A 14,806-nucleotide genomic window follows, 5' to 3' on the forward strand; every position below is an offset into this window, starting at 1 on the left:
ATTACAATGTGCTATTGCAATGATATGGAAGGGGGGAGGCAAGGGGGAATGAGGGAACCTTTGCTCTCATCAGAGATGGCTAGGAGAGGAAACAGCAAATATACTCCATGAGGTATAGACATCTGGAGGAAGAAGGAGGGGGGAACAGGGGGAAGGGGTGGGGTTGTGAATAAAGGAGGAGAGGATGGACAGTCATTCTCTAAAGTTAAGTTATTTAGTTTCTAACTAATTTTTAGTTTATCTTTCCATGGCCCTGTATTACAAGTAATTTTTATTGCATCATGATCCACAAAGGATGCATTTAATATTTTTGACTTTCTGCATTTGATTGTGAGTTTTTTATGACCTAATACATGGTCAGCTTTTGTGTCATTGCCTTGTACCACAGAGAAGAAGTAATATTCTTTTCTGTTGTCATTCAGTTATTTCCAGAGGTCTATCATATCTAAATTTTCTAAAATTCTTTTTTTGTTTTTTATTTTTGGTTTTTGCAAGGCATTGGGGTTAAGTGACTTGCCCAAGGTCACATAGCTAGGTAATTATTAAGTGTCTGAGGCTGGATTTGAACTCAAGTACTCCTGATTCTAAGGCCAGTGCTCTATATACTGCACCACCTAGCTGCCCTAGGTTTCTAAAATTCTGTTCATCTTATTAACTTCCTTGTTTATTTTGTCGTTAGTTCTATTGAATTCTGACAGGTGGAGGTTGAAGTATCACACCAGTATAGCTTTGCTGTCTATGTCTCCTTGTAATTCCATTAGTTTCTCCTGTAAGAATTTGGATGCTATACCACTTGATTATTATATTTTTACTGTTGAGGTTACTTTATTCCTATGGTAACTTTCAAATAGATGTAGTTATCCTTTTTTAATAGAGGTCTATTTTTGCTTTGGCTTTGACTAAGATCAGGATTGCCATTCCTGCTTTTTTCCCTTCTACTGAAGCATAATATATTCTCCTCCAGCCTTTTACCTTTACCTTGCATGTATCTTTTTGCTTGAAATGTGTTTTTTGTAAACAGCATATGATAGGGTTCTGACTTTTAATGCACTCTGTAACAATTAGAATTGGAGAGTTCATTCCACTCATGTTCACAGTTATTACTTGTTCTGTATTTCCCCTCCTTCGTAGTATTTTGCTTTTGACCATCATCAGTCAGGACAGTTGAGTGAAGTGTACTTGCACAGAGGCTGTGGGATAAACTCTCCAATTAAAAGGAAGAACATATCCATGTCCTTGGCTACCCAGGCCTGCCAAATGTGGGCCTCCTCCCCACACCCACTATATCCCGGAGTGGTCCATGCTGAGGCTCTGGGTAGTGCTCCCCAGAGTTGCAACGGGTATCCTCGGCTGTGGCGGTGCCCACCGCCTGAGCACCGCCATGTTCTACCCTGTCAATAGGGGTTGCAAGACCGGCGTGTTCCCCACCTGGAGTGAATGCCAAGCACAAGTGAACCGATTTCCTGCTGCTTGGTTCAAGAAGTTTGCTACTGAGGATGAGGCTTGGGCCTTTGTCCGAAATACTTCAAGCCCTGAACCTACAACAGAGTAGACAAAGAAATGCAACACAGAAGACCCCAAAGTGAAACCAAACAAGAGATCCTGTGAATCATCAGATGAAGATGAGCCTCGCAAAAAAAAATTGCAAAACAAGATTCCGAACCTTTACTTAGCAAAGATAAATTTTCTTATATGGGAGATGCAACTGTGGTTTACACAGATGGCTGCTGCTCCAGTAGTGTGAAGAGGAAAGGAAGAGCAGGCATTGGTGTTTATTGGGGACTAGGCCATCCCTTAAATGTAGGTGAAAGACTTCCTGGGAGACAGACAAAGAGCAGAAATACATGCTGCCTGTAAAGCAATTGAACAAGCTAAGAATCAAAACATCAGTAAGCTGGTTCTCTACACAGATAGTATGTTTACTATAAATGGTTTAACGAAATGGGTTAAAGACTGTAAGAAAAATGGCTGGAAAACAAGCACAGGAAAAGATGTGATTAACAAAGAAGACTTCATTAAGCTTGATAAACTTATTCAAGGCATAGACATTGAATGGATGCACGTTCCTGGTCATTCAGGGTTTCCAGGCAATGAAGAAGCTGATAGATTAGCAAGAGAAGGAGCTAAAAAATTTCAAGATTCAACTTAGTATAATTTTAAAAATCTAATTAAAGAGCAAACCAAGTGCTTTTTAGTCATTATTTGTTTGAAAATTTGCCTCTAAGACATGAACAATTTAAAGTGGATTTGGTAACATTCTTGTTTCATCAGAAAGATAGGTTTCTGTTGAAATATGGTTAAGTATATTAAGTTATCCTTCACTTTACCCCAAAATATCTATTTATCTTTGGGAATCTTGTGAGATTAAGCATAAAGTATATTTAACTGACTATTACCCAACGTTGTTCTAAAATTTTTGCATTGAAGTTCAATTCTGATATTGAGCAGTTACTTTAGAAACTCAGTAAGTGCTAGGTAAAATAATAATGATGATAATTGTCTTCTGATTAACACCATTCTCAGGCCTTTAGAAGATTAAAATTACTCTTTCCATATAGGAAAGTAGCCTTAGGAGTAATATTTTTAAAAGCTAAATTAACTTCCCAGGTCTCTTTCCTTTTTTTTTTGGTCCTTGTAAGACAGTGGGGTTAAGTGACTTGCCCAAGGTCACACCGCTAGGTAATTATTGGGTATCAGAGGCTGGATTTGAACTCAGATTAGGTTCTCCTGACTCCAGGGCCAGTACTCTGTCCACTGTGCCATCTAACTACCCCTCCTTTTTTTTAATAGTTACTTTACAACTAGAATAAAATTGGAAACGATACTGGAAATGATCTATAATTTCATCAGTATGAGCACTCCCTTCAGAAAGATTGCAAGCTCTACTTGCCTTGAATTCTTTGTTAGGATTACTCTTTTGTTTTGACAGAAAAATTTATCAGTATGTTTCCAGCCTCTTGATGTTAAGCTTCCCTGAATTTAACTTGACTAGTCTATGGGATGACTTCTCTGCACATAGAGTTCATGACTAAATGCAAAACCTTTTTATCTTGGGTAGGACCTATCAGATCACAGACAAAAGAATTACTTACAGCAGCATAGGACAATTTATAAGACATTGTTCAGGCATTGTAGAATCTAGTGGAAGATATATTCATATGGTATAATTGAAGAAATACATTTGCACAAATAAAGCTCTCTTTGTTCATGTGAAAATGCTGCGCCAGCTATCAAGAAATATATGGAATCTGCATTATAGATGTTAGAAATATAATAAACTTCCTAAATATAGTAACCCATTAAGGCCTTAAATGACAGTATTCATAATAGATCCTTTTGTTGTCTTAAAGAGTGAAATAAAACATCGACACTTTAAACTTGGTTTAAACACAGTTTATCTCCAATTATGAGTAGCAGATATTCCTAATAAAGCAGTTTTAAAAAATGTAAAAAAATAAAAGGAAGAACATAACAGAGTGGATTAAAAAACAATTAAAATTGTAAGGCGTTGTTTCTTCTTTGAGATTTTGTGTCTCTTTTACCAAGAACTTTATTAGTTTTTAATCTTTTTTTAATTGAATTTTTTTTTAATTTATCAAATTACATGCAATGTAATTTTTCATCATTTATCCAGTTTCGAATTTATGAGTTCCATATTTTTCTACCACCCCCCCTTCCCTTGTTCCTCCAATTGGTGGCCAACAGTCTGGTTAAAGTTGTACGTGTATATTTGTGTTTAACATATTTACATATTGGTCATTTTGTAAAGGAGGAATTAGAAATAAAATTAGAAAAAATAAATTAGAAAAGGAAAAAAATCTAAGAGAAAGGAAGAAAAACTTAAGCTTTAAAATAGTGAACATAGAATGCATTCAGATTCTGTGGTGTTTTTTCCTCTTGTTGTGAATGACCCTGTCCATAACAGGTCTCTCAGGATTGTCCTTCCTCTCAGTACTACTGAGAATTATTGTCTCTGTCATAATTGTTCATCTCACAGTGTTGATGTTAATGTGTATAATATTTTCTTGGTTTTGCTAACTCATTCAGCATCAGTTCATATAATTCTTTTACATGCTTCTCTAAAGTCTCAGCACTCATGGTTTTTTATAGAACAATAGTAGCCTATAACATTCATATGCCATTATTTGTTCAACCACAATTTTCAATTCTTTGCCACCAATAAAAGAACTGTTATAAATATTTTTGAATATATGAGACTTTTCCTGTCCTTTTTTTAATGATTTCTTTTTGGGGGGGATGGGGGTTGCAAGGCAATGGGATTAAGCAACTTGCCCAAGGTTGCATAGCTAGGTAATTATTAAGTGTCTGAAGCCAGATTTGTATTTGGGTCATCCTGACTCCAGGGCTGGTGCTCTATCCACTCCACTATGCCACCTAGCTTCCCCTTAATGATTTCTTTTGAGAATACTGTTTGTTCTTTTTTGAAAAAGATCACATCAGGATGGTGATGCCAGGACAAGCATGTGAATTGAGTGAGGGGATACTCTCCTCTAGAGTTATCTTGATCCAGTGACCATATACCAATCAGGATGACTGGAGAGGGCCCTACATGTAAGGCAATCAGAGTTAAGTGACTTGCCCAAGGTCACACAGCTAGTAAGAGTCAAGTGTGAGGCCAGATTCTAATTTCTTTCCTCCTGACTTCAAGATCACTGCTTTATCCACTTTGCTACCTCAGTTTTATTGCTGTTTGGGCATAGCTCAAGCTTGCTCTCCAGAATGGCTAGATCAGTTCACAATTCCACCAACCAATGCATTAATGTCCCAATTTCCCACATGCTCTCTAACCTTGATCATTTTCCCTTTTTTGCTGTCTTAGCCAATCTGATAGATGTTAGATGGGACCTCAGAGTTGTTTTAATTTTTCATTTTTCTAATCAATAATAATTTGGGGCATTTTTTCATGTAACTTTAAATAGCTTTAATTTCTTCATCTGAAAACTGCTTGCTCTTTTGGGGAACAATATTGTAGTCTTAAAATTTTAATTTAGTTCTATATATTTTAGAAATGAATTCTTTATTGGAAACACTAGTTGTGAAAATTGTTTACCAGCTTTCTTTTTTCCTACTAACTTGGCTACATTAGTTTTATTACTACAAAACCTTTTTAATTCAATATAGTAAAAATCAAACAATATGTAATTTTTAATGCCCTCTATTTTTTTTTTTTTTTTTTTTTTAGTTTTTGAAAGGCAAATGGGGTTAAGTGGCTTGTCCAAGGCCACACAGCTAGGTAATTATTAAGTGTCTGAGACTGGATTTGAACTCAGGTACTCCTGAATCCAGGGCCAGTGCTCTATCCACCACACCACCTAGACTCCCCCACTGCACCACCTAGCTGTCCCCTCCCCAATATTTGATTATAAACTTCCCCTTTCCATAGATTGGACAGAGTATTCCTTGTTCTCTTTATTGGTCTATGTTATCATCCTTTAGGTCTAAATCTTGCACCCGATTTGAAACTGTTTTGGTAAAGGGTTCTAAATATGGGTCTATGTCTAGTTTTTGTCATACTGCTTTACAACTTTCCCAGCAGGTTTTGTTGAATTGTGAGTTCTTATCCCAGAGACTAATGTCTTTGGCAAGGTATAGATCACTACAGTTATTTACTATGGTTTAATTCACTGGTTTATTACTCTCTGAATCAGTACTAGACAGTTTTGATGACCCTCACTTTATGCAGTTTTAGATCTAGTTTGGTCACTTCTTTTCCATTTTTTCTTATCAATTTTCTTTATATTCTTTTTTGTTTTTTTTTCCATTTTATTACAATAATCTTGTTGTGAGAATAACTATACCCCCCCCACACACACACGAGATAAAGAAATCTCAAAAATAGTGAGAGAGTAAAAAGTGTACTTCAGTCTGTGTTCAGATTTCAATGGCTTTGTCCCTGGGATGAGTTGCCTTCTTTATCATAAGTCCACCAGAGAAGTTATTTCAATATTTTTCCCACAGTTGCTATTACTAGCTGTATTTCCTTCCAGTCTATTCTTCCTCACTCTCATTTATTATATTCTTTCTCTTCTTTTACCCTGTCCTTGTTCTGAAGTGTGATGTATCTCAGTACCCTCTCCCACAATCTTCTCTTTCTTTAATCACCTATTCCCGCCCTCCTTACCCCATCCCATTCCTCTCATTTTTCTCTAGGATAAGATAGATTTCTGTACCCTATTACGTATTAAGTGTGTATGTTATTTACTTTCTGAGCCATTTCTGATGAGAATGAAGTCTCACCCATTCTCCCTTACCTTCTCCTTTTCCACTCCATTGCAAAAGTGTTTTCTTGACTCTTTTATGTGAAGTATCTAAGCCTCTTCTACCTCTCTTTTCCCTTCCTCCCAGTACTTTCCTTTATCACCATTGACTCCACCTTTTTATTATATTATACAGCTTCCTTCTGTGTCTTGTCTATATGTGCTCCTTTTAACTGCTCTTCTAAATGAGATGGTTCATATGAATTATCAGTATTTTCTTCCCATGCAGGTATACAAACAATTCAATATCATTAAGTTCCTCATAATTAGTCCTTCTTGTTCATCCCTTCTGTGTTTCACTTGAGTCCTGTACTTGGAAATCAGACTTTCTGTTCAGCTCTGGTTGTTTCAGTAGGAAAGTTTGAAAGTCCCCTGTTTCGTTCAAAGTCCATCTTTTCCCCTGAAAGAACATGTTCTGTTTTGTTGGGTAGTTGATTCTTGGTTGTAATCCAAGCTATTTTGCTTTCAGAATATCATATTCCAAGCCCTACGAGCCCTTAATTTAGGTGCTGCCAAATCCCATGTAATCCTGATTAGAGACCATGGTAGTTGATTTGTTTGTTTCTGGCAGCTTTTAGTATTTTTCTCTTTAAATTGGAAGTTTGAGAATTTGACTATAATATTCCTATGTGTTTTTCCTTTGGGATCTCTTCTGGGAGGTAATTGGTGAATTCCCTCATATCGTCTGCAAAGATGAAAGTTCTTCGTCCTCTTTGCCAATTCTAATTTCTTCAATTTCTTTTTCTTTTATTGCTAAAGCTGACATTTTAAAAACTATTTTGAATAGTAGTGGTGATAATGGGGCTTCCTTATCTTATTGGATATGATGCTAGTTTATACCCATTACATATAATGATTGTTGATGGTTTTACATAGATACTTCTTATTACTTTGAGGGAAACTCCATTTATTCTTATTCTCTTTTGTTTTTTAATAGGAATTGGTATTGCATTTATTTTTTGTTGTTGTTTAATTTATTTTATAACTTGTGTTGTTCTTTTCCCCCCTAATTTATATTCTATTACTTAAGTTTTTCTTCTTTTAATAAAAAAATCCCTTTTTTCAGCTCTTGTAGGAATTTTTATGTCCAATTTGCATTTTTTTTTCCCTTGAGGGTTTGTTTATAAGTATTTCCAAATCATTTTATTTTTTTGATTTTGTGTTTTGTTCTTCTCTGTAATCATGGTAGTTTTTTGTGGTCAAATTTTTCTTTTTTTCTTGTTTGCTTATTTTTCCAACCTATTTCTTGATTTTTGTTCTTTATGTTTCAGTTAGAGTGTACTCACCTCTGGAGTTGGGAGTTCAAAGAGGTTGACTTGCCTAAGTTTCTGTGACTAGATTTGTGTTTCCAACATGGTGTGATCTGGGCAGAGTTATATCCATTTTGCTGGTACCTGCACAGTTTCCTTGACACTGCTTACCATAACTAGCCCTATATACACTTTAACTGCAATCAGGAATTTGGTGATGGGCAAATGATCTCCAAAATAGTGATGCACCCTATGTACAGGGTTCCATGTATTATTTCTCTGAACCATTGTTTAATCCTCTTGCTTTCTTAAACTTGAGTACTCCAGGTGTCACTGCTACTGTTGCTATTGCCCCTCCAGACCCCTCAGCTGGTCCTGTTTCTGCTACATTGGCCCTTTCTATCTTCCTAAGTTGTCCTGGGACAGCAAAATGAATCACTGATTATTCTCCTTCAAGTTTTATTTGAGGAATTTTTTAAAAAGTTATTTAGAGAACTGTATTGGGACTGTTAAACAGAAATGGTTTATTTCACTTAAAACCCCAGTAGTTAAATCCAAGATCTCTTTTCACAGATGTTTATCATAGGAGTTGTGCTATCCACTGCTGTTCTTCAGATTTTTCCCCAGATTCTGTAGACCCTTGTAAACGAGCATTTATTTAGTACCTACTATGTGCCAGGCACTATGCTAAACAGCAGAGAGAGAGAGACAAAGAACAGCACCAAAACAGTCTCTGTTCTCCAGGATCTCAGTTCTCCCAGAATTTCTTTACATTTCCTGTACATCATTTACTGTTTCTGCTGTGTTCTGGGTAATGTTTATGCATGATAATAAGTTTGGGTTTCTCATATGGCATGAATATTTACTTTACTCATATACTTATTTATTTTACAATATTTAAGGCATTTTTATTTTTATTTCCTTTTAAAATAGTTTTATGTGATAGGATAGTATGGCAGGCAAAAGTAGTTCTGTTCCCATTTCTCTCAAACAGTAGGTCTAACATCTTCAAACAATTAGGTTAACATAAATGTTTTACTAGATACTGGGGAAACAAAGATTTTTGTAACACTTGCGATTCATTTGGTTTCTGGGTGATGCATAGAATGTGGTATGTGCCATTGCACTTGCGAATTTTAGGTTGAATTTTGTTCATTAAGTTTGGTAAAGCTACTTATTCTTTTCATATGATGAGATATACTACCAGGCTGAGTAAATATTCCAAATGGAATGACCACTTGGATTAGGAATCAAAGCCTTGTGTGTGTATACCAGGCTTGCCCCTGCCACTCGTTATTGCTTTTAGCCTGGACTTACTGTAAGTGTAAGTTTTTTACCTTGGGTCTAATTTTCTTTATCTTTTAAATGAGACGATGGTCCTCAAGTTTACCTTCGCTTCTCCTCATTTCTAAGTTAAATCCCTTTGAGAAAATTCACTCTTTTAATTATGGAGCAGTAACTGGTCCTTGAAGTAGCTAGGTGGCACAGTATACAGTGCTAGACTAGAGTCAAGAAGACTCATGTTCCTGAATTAAAATTGTACTTAGAAACTTATTAACTGTGGGACCTTGGGCAAATCACTTCATCTGTAAATTGGAAAATAGTAAAAGCACTTCAGAATCTTTACTTAGCAGAACCCAAATGACCTCATGTAGAGTTAGACACAACAGCAAACTGATATTATTGGTCCCTTTTGTTTTTACACTAACTACGTTTTCCAATATATCTCTCCCTTCTTCCCCTCCTAGAGAGCTGTCCATTATGAAAAAAAGAGGAAAAATAATCAAATCAAAGAAAGTTATTGACATATTAAAAATTCTGACATAAAATAGTTTACATTCTTATTCTCCACCCTTTTTAAATAGGAGAAGGGAAGAAAAGTTCTTTTATTTCTTCTTGGAGTTCAACCTTGGTCATTATAATTTTTTATCATTCAGTTATCTTTGTTTGGATGGTAGTTTTTCTATTATCCTGCTTCATATAATTTCATATTATTTCTAGAGTGGTTCAAGTACTTACTGTCAGTTTATTTCCTGTCTTCTTGCACATCCCCTTAACATTTGTTATTTCCATCTTTTCTCAATCTTTTCCAAATTTTTTTGAGTGGGAGATGAAACATCATAGTTGCTTTGGTTAGCATTTGTCTTATTACTTATTAAAGAGTAGCTTCTAATCTTACAGATTTCTGTTATTGATCCATATTTTTTTAGATATATTCGTTTCACAGGTAGGTTCTATTACTGTCTGAACTACAATGTAGTTGTTAACTAAGAGGAATAATTGTTTCTTCTCTCTTGTTTTAATAACCAATTAACGAATTAGGTCCAAAGTTTGTCCACTTTTCTCCGTTCTTATTCAGAAATCAGACCCTGTAGGTTTATTCAGGCAGTCTTTGAAGTATGGGGCTGAGAATGCAAGGGGAAAAACTCAGAGCTATTCAAAAGATAAGGGAACTTTAATTGAAATGAATTAATGAATTCTGGCCCTTTGTGTTTTACTTGGACAGGTCTGGGGGAAAAATGAATGCTCCTTTTTTGTCAGATTGCCAAGGTTGGGATAATATGGGTGTAGGTAAAACTTGAGAGATCAGAGATATCCTCTCAGATCCTTATTAGCATAATCCCCCATCTCAATCTCTCTGATTGACACTTTCAGGAACACCCACCCTTTTATATATATAAATAGATATAGATATAGATATAGATATCACAGATATAAAATTTTTTATTTCATCTAATAAAAATTATCATTTTTTTTGTAATTGTCAGCTTTTGTTTATAACCCCATAGTAGTGAAAGCTACATTATCTGCTTCTTTTAATTGTTTGATGCCATGATCTTTAATATGTAGGTCCAATAACCATTCTCAGTTGTATTATATTGGTCTAGATCTAAGTTCTACCAGATTTCAATTTTACCATGATTTCTTAGCAAATAGGGAGTTCTATCATAGGTTAATTTCTTATGTTTTTTCATCAGTGTATTCAGTTATTTCTGATTCTTTCATCTCAATCTGTTCCATTCATTTGTCAATTTTTCAACCAGTACCAATTAGTTTTGATGTTTATTCATTTATAACTTTGTTTTTAAAACATTATTTCTCTTGGTGTGGTAGATTATTTGTCCTTCCAAATGAATTTTCTCATTAAAATTTCTGGTTAAAAAGCACAATCCACCAAGTCTTCAATATTTTCATGTATATCTATAATAGAATTGGGGAGCAGGGAGAACCTGAAAGTTCCATACAGAATACCTTTAAAATGTATAATATATTTGGGAATAAAACCACCCAAAATTCTTTTTTTTTTTTTAATAAAAGAAAGGGCTTTTTTATTTTAAATTTTATAAATTGTCCCCTAATCTTGCTTCCTCCCCCCCCCCCACCCCAAACAGAAGGCAGTCTGTTAGTCTTTACATTGTTTCCATGGTATACATTGATCTAACTTGAATGTGATGAGAGAGAAATCATATCCTTACGGAGGAAAAATAAAGTATAAGAGATAGCAAAATTACGAAATAAGATAACATTTTTTTTTAATTAAAGGTAATAGTTTTTGATCCTTTTCAAATTCCACAATTCTTTATCTGGATACGATGATATTCTACATTGCAGATACCCCCAAATTGCACCTGATTGTTACACTGATGGAATGAGCACGTCCATTAAGGTTGATCATCACCCCCAAGTTGCTGTTAGGGTATCCAATGTTCTTCTGATTCTGCTAATCTACTACTCAGCATTAGTTCATGCAAATCCTTCCAGGTTTCCCTGAATTTCCACCCCTCTTCATTTCTAATATAACAGTAGTGTCAACCAGAAAATTTCAATACTTGTATAGATACCATTATAAAATATTTCTTAAATAAATAAAGGATAAAGGGGAAGAACCAAGATGGTAGAATGCAGGCAAGGTCTTGCCTGCCTAAATTTCTCCTGAATTCCTCTCCAAACAAACGTAAAATAATAACTCCTCAAAATGAAATATGGGGGGCGGCTAGGTAGTGTAGTGGATAAAGCACCAGCCTTGGAGTCAGGAGTACCTGGGTTCAAATCTGGCCTCAGACACTAATTACCTAGCTGTGTGGCCTTGGGCAAGCCACTTAACCCCATTTGCCTGGCAAAAAAAAAAATGAAATATGGAGTGACAATACTAACAAAAGACAGGGTGAAACAATTTTCTGACCCAACATGACTTAAAAGTTTTCAGGAAAGGCCTGTCTCCTCAGACTGAGAGTGGAGTACAGTCCTGTACAGGTCACACCAGCACAGGCAATACCCCAGCAAGCCAACAGCAGACTTTGGAGGAGATTGCATTGACAGTCTTGGCAGCTTCTGGAGCTCTCTTACCTTAGATGATTAAGTGTATTGATTAGAAGGAAACCCTCTGTTGCCCTCAGTGCAGGGTTTTAATGTATTGCCCATATGTGTTTCTGCGTCACGGTCCCAGGGTGAGGAGGTGGAGAAGAAGGAGTAGCATGCTAGAGCTTGTTGTATCAGGTCTACATGGTTCCTGCTCACAGTTCCAGGGTAGAGAAGAGTGATTATGGTTATTCATAGACCAGAACACTGGTGCAGAGAGCTGCAAGCATTTTTCTTTAGATCATACTGCCTTTGAATAAATGACAACTTACCAACATTGGAACTAGTTCTGAAAATAGCAACACAAAAAGTTGAAGCTTGGAACAGTGTACCTCCATCACAGGAACAGTGTTGAACTTTAACATAAATATAAAAATCAAGGAATTGGTTGAAAATATAAGCAAACCACAAAAAAAGAAATCTGACTTTTTAGAAAGTTACTATCATGACAGAAAATCAAAGCACAAACTCAGAAGATGTTAACAAAACCATATTCCAGAGGGCAGAGGGCAGTTCATGCAGTAGTAGCATTGTGTGAATAGGGAAATAATTACTTTCCAGGGGGTAGCAGAAGTGGTCAAGTTGTCTTGAACAAGCCAAAAGGTGGCCCTTTTGATTGCCTAATTTAGGAATTTGGCAAGGGTAGTGTCATGTTATTGTATTATATTCAATGATTATTCATATTATTAATGATTTACTATAGATTTGATAACCAGACTCTAGCTATTGAAGATTAATTTAGGAATTTTTCTTGTACTCGGAGGAATAGTGTATGGAGTAGGATGAGGTAAAAACTGAACTGTCACCCTCGTTTGATTCTCTTGCTTGCCAAATGTTTGGTAAGTCTCTTCTCTTTTGAAATGCATTATTTTTCTCTTACTCTATTCTGTTCTTTTTTTTTTTTGCAAGGCAATGGGGTTAAGTGACTTGCCCAAGGCCACACAGCTAGGTAATTATTAAGTCTGAGGGTGGGATTTGAACTCAGGTACTCCTGACTCCGGGGCCAGTGCTCTATCCACTGCACCACCTAGCCACCCCTGTTCTGTTCTTTTAGATCTTGTTTTCCCCCTCTCCCCTTGACTATTTGTAAATAAATGACAAGTTCATTGTACTGTTGTTTGTGAAATTTTCTAGTTCTTATATCAGACTACAAGAAAGGTGATTGGGAACATAAAGGGACACTCTTCCTGGGAAGTGTGAGAGAGATGGAAACTTCTGGATCTTGTCTGACTGTTTTAAGTCTCAAGATCTGGAGGGAGCTCTAGTGAAGTGCTTCAAAGCTGACCTTCAAAGAGTTTTGGCTTATTTAAAATGGTTTTTAATCCAGTCAACTTTAGAGTTCAAGCAAGCGACAGGATGTTCCAAGACCAACAGTTCTCTTTGCCCCATGATGAAAGTTAAGCTATTGCATACTTATATTTTTCCTTTGATCTTCAAATATAAACACAAAGGAAAGGGAAAAGGCCTGAAAACAATATTAGCTCGGTGTAGAACAAATAAGCTTGCTGATAACACAGGTGAACTGATGGTCAGTACTGGCTTTATCTTTTAGGCTGCCAGAATGTTACTTGTCCTTACTGACAAAAATGTTGTAATTGATGTTACTTCAAATTGTTAAATATAAGGGAAGAAAGAAAAGCACCATGTTCTGATCATAAACCAGAAGAGGTTTGTACTTTTGTAAAAGATGTAACTTTTAGTCCTGTTAAATTGGGGTTCTTCTATAAATATGTAATTATCAACATAAATGGCCACTTCTTGAACCCAAAGAGTGCTAACAATCATTCCCAGGCTTAAATAATTCTGTTGAAATGTGATGTTTTAGAATTAAAAAATATTCAAAGCCTCATCCTTGTGCCATTCCATTCTGTTCTACAATTGAGTATATCTATTTTTAAAAGTTCAATTTCATTTTAAGTTTTGAATTTCTTTTCCTCTTACTTTATACACCAATTGAGAAAATAAGAAAGGTAAAAAATCACTGCATATAAATATATGAATTCTAAGCTTATCACTTTGTATCTGGAGATGGATAGCATGTTTCAACATGGTTCTTCTGGAATTGCTAGTTGTCATAGAGTTCTATCTTTGCAATAGCTTTGTTATAGAGAACAGATTGTTCTCCTGATTCTGCTCACTTTACTTTGTATCAATTCATATTTGTATTCTCTTGTTTCTCTTAAATCATCCTCTTCAACATTCCTTACAGCATAATAATATTCCTTAGTATTCATAAACAATAAGGGCTTCAGACATTCTCTAGTTGATGGACATGCTATCTCCAATTCTTTGATACTATAACAAAGAACTGTAACAAAATAACTATAACATTTTTGTTCAAATGAGTCCTTTTTCTCTTTCTTTGATTTCTTTCACAGTAGGGGCCTAGTAACAGTTACTGGATTGAAGAATATGTGTGCATAGTACTCCCAGACTTCTACCTAGAATCCTTGACCAGTTCACAGTTCAACCAACAGTGAATACATATGAATTTCTATTTCTTATTATTGATGATTTCAAGCCATTTTTCATAAGACTTTTTTTTTTTAGATTTTTCAAGGCAATGGAGTTAAGTGGCTTGCCCAAGGCCACACAGCTAGGTAATTATCAAGTGTCTGAGGTCGGACATAAGACTGTTGATAGCTTGGATTTTACCCCTTGATGACTGTCTCTTCCTGTTCCTTTACCATTTATTAGTTGAGGAATGCCTCTTATAACTTTGATTCAATTCCCTGTTCATCTCAGAAATGAAACCTATATCAAAGAAATCAATAGGAAAGACTTTTCCCCTAATTTTCTGGATCCCTTCTAATTCCACCTGCATTGATTTTATTTGCACAAAACCTTTTTTAATTTCACTTGACAGAAATTGCCCATTTTACCTCCTGTGAACCTCTCTATCTCTTGTTTGGTCAAGAA

General features: G+C 35.6%; 1 protein-coding gene and 1 pseudogene across 10 annotated transcripts in view; both read left to right on the plus strand.

Annotated features, from left to right (window-relative positions):
• Nucleotides 1-14,806, plus strand: part of BCAS3 (BCAS3 microtubule associated cell migration factor) — an 851,656-nt gene that overhangs the window by 303,356 nt on the left and 533,494 nt on the right. The gene's annotated exons all lie outside the window — the stretch shown is intronic.
• Nucleotides 246-7,277, plus strand: LOC141513580 (ribonuclease H1 pseudogene; annotated as a pseudogene).

Source organism: Macrotis lagotis, chromosome 2, assembly GCF_037893015.1.
Source record: "Macrotis lagotis isolate mMagLag1 chromosome 2, bilby.v1.9.chrom.fasta, whole genome shotgun sequence".
NCBI classification, from domain to species: Eukaryota; Metazoa; Chordata; class Mammalia; order Peramelemorphia; family Peramelidae; genus Macrotis; species Macrotis lagotis.